At 54.5% G+C, this 2,798-nt stretch overlaps 1 pseudogene; it reads right to left on the bottom strand.

The window, feature by feature from the left end:
* LOC102254393 overlaps window positions 1–509 on the bottom strand; it is a 1,516-nt pseudogene extending 1,007 nt beyond the window's left edge.
* Window positions 510–2,798: the final 2,289 nt, after the last annotated feature.

Genomic DNA, 2,798 nt, shown 5'->3' with positions numbered 1-2,798 from the left:
GGCTCATTGTTTTCTTTATTCTTGAGAAGAAACATACCAGTTTCCGAATTCGGTCCAGGACCAGGTCAATGATCTCCTTGCCAATGGTGTAGTGTCCACGGCATAGTTATTGGCAGCATCTTCCTTGCCTGCGATCAGCTGCTCAGGGTGGAAGAGCTGGCGGTAGGTGCCATTTCGAACTTCATCAATGACTATGGGTTCCAGGTCTACAAACACTGCCCTGGGTACATGCTTGCCAGCGCCCGTCTCACTGAAGTAGGTGTTGAAGGAGTCATCTCCCCCGCCAATGGTCTTGTCACTTGGCATCTGGCCATCGGGCTGGATGCCGTGTTTCAGGCAGTAGAGCTCCCAGCAGACATTGCCGATCTGGACACCAGCCTGACCAACATGGATGGAGATGCACTCACGCATAGCTGAGACTTGTAGGGCTCGGCGGGGCTGAAAAATGCGAGTGACCGGGAACAAGGACCTCCCACTGACAGATTATCAAGGAATCGGGTGAGAAGTCTGTACAGGTCTTTTTTATCCAATCATTGGTCAAGTTAGGTTGTTTCCATGTCATGGCTGTCTATATAATAAAATCCTAAACAACCATTACAGCGGAACGACCAGAATGACCGGTCACTATGATGTGCACTGACCACTAGAGGGCAGACGCTCCATGTAGGAGCTGCCCCCTGGTGGTCAGTGCGCTCGAGCGCCACTCAGCCAGAAGCCAGGCTCATGGCTGGCTAATGCAGCGGCGGTGGCGGGAGCCTCTTCACCTCTGCAGCAGCGCTAAGGAGCAACGAGCTGAGCAGTAAGGAGTGAACAGGCAGGCAGTAAGGAGCAAGGGGTCTCAATCTGCGAGAGCAATGTCCAACTGTCAGCTTAAGCCTGATCCCCCTGGGTGATTCCGGACTGTAAGAGGGCACAGGATGGGCTGAGGGACCCCCCTCCCCCCAGTGCATGAATTTCATGCACTGGGCCTCTTGTCTATATAATAAAAGCCCAACGACCATTACAGTCGAACGACTGGAAAGACCGGTCACTATGATGCACCAGCCTCAGGGGCCGCCACCAGTGCCACTACTGAGCCCGAGGGCCCCGAGGCCAGTTGTGCGGCCACTGCCAAGGCACTCATAAAGAAGAACACAAAGGTGGCCAGTGTGAACATGCAGCTTGAGATAAAGGCTCTGTGTGACGAATTCAATCAGCTGGGTGCGAGATGATTGTCACCAAGGCTGGCAGATCAGGGCTCCCCTAGCCCCGCTGCAACCCACTCCATGTGGCACCAGTCTCAGGCAGCGGGCTTTGGCCCGATCCACATGAGCAAGACTGAGAAACAGGGTGGGGGGCACAGCCTGACCACCTACGGGTCCCTCTTGGCCCAGGCCAGCTCCTACACTGAGTCCTGGCTTTAGCGACAGCCGCCTGGCATGCTGGGCCGGAGGATACTGCTCAGGAGGCCAGGAAGGCGGTGGAGAGAAACCCTGTGTACCTGCTGCCTGACAAGCAGTCCAGGACCCAGCACCACCAGAAACAGACTGGCTCACAGCACATCGAGCTTGGGGGAAGGCAGCTTCCTATGAGGGGCCTTGACACCAGTCAGCTCCTGGTGGATCCCACCTCAAAGGAAACTCAGTCTTTGTTTCCTTAGTTCAGTCTATCCCAGCTAAAGAGTATCATCTGGGCACATTTTAGGGTAGAATTAAGACCTAAAACAGTGTGTTCTGTCTGTTCTGTGGAGATTGCTACCCAGTTGTCTTAGGCCTAAATTCCAGGTGATTGTGGGGCCTGGCTCTGCCACTGGGGCCCACATCTTCCAATTGGCCTGTATTTGTTGTAAGAGTCCAAAGAGAAGAAGGGGAACAAGTTTTTCGATGCAATGGATTTGATCAACAAAGTTGAGTGCCGGGCTGTGTCTAATGTATAGAGATACCAGAACTGAGTCTGTCTCCAAAGGGAGCTCAGGGCCTATTAGCAGAGCCTTCTGGTGGTTTCTGTTTCCTTGCTGAAGCCGTCCATCCCTGAGAAGCCTGGGGCCCATGCTTAGCTTCAACTCAGTGAGTCTTCTCCAGGCCCCTCCCCCCAGCCATCCCCATCCCCAATCAGCCCCCCTCCCCCCGATTGGGGTAGGCTGGCTGGACCCCACCCATGTGCAAATTCATGCACTGGGCCTCTAGTTATGAATAATGCTGCAATGAATATAGGAGTATATATATATCTTCATGAATAAGTGTTTTTATGTTTTTCAGGTAGATACCCAGAAAAGGGATTGCTGGGCAATGTGATACCTCTATTCACAATTTTTTGAGGAAACTCCATACTGTTTTCCATAGCGGCTGTGCAAATTTACATTCCACCAGCAGTGTACAAGGGTAACGTTTTCTCCACATCCTCTCCAACACTTGTTATGTCTTGTCTTACTGATATTAGCTATTCTAACAGGGGTGAGGTTGGCCAGCTGCCCCCCCCCATTGGGGTGAGGGGTGTGATCAGGAGCAGGGCAGTTGGGGGGAGGAGCTTCAGGAGTTGGCTGGCCAGCCCTTCCCCCTATTGGGGTGGGTTAGGGTTAGGGTTAGGGATGCTGACTGGAGGCCAGCGGCCTACGGGAGGGGCCATGGGTGGTTGGCCAGCTGGCCCTGCCCCTGATTGGGGTGGAGGGGCTGATCTGGGGCAGGGCTGGCCCGAGGGAGGTTTTTGGGGGCACAGAGGGGGTGGGAAGGCCAGGGGGAGGGGCTGCGGGAGGCTGGATGGCCAGTCCCACCCCCTATTGGGTGGGTGGTGTGATCAGGGCAGGGGCTGCAGGTTTATCG

Source organism: Myotis brandtii, unplaced genomic scaffold (genome assembly GCF_000412655.1).
Source record: "Myotis brandtii unplaced genomic scaffold, ASM41265v1 scaffold210, whole genome shotgun sequence".
Lineage (NCBI taxonomy): Eukaryota > Metazoa > Chordata > Mammalia > Chiroptera > Vespertilionidae > Myotis > Myotis brandtii.
Note: the sequence above shows the minus strand (reverse complement) of the source record. Positions and strands in the feature narration are given on the sequence as shown.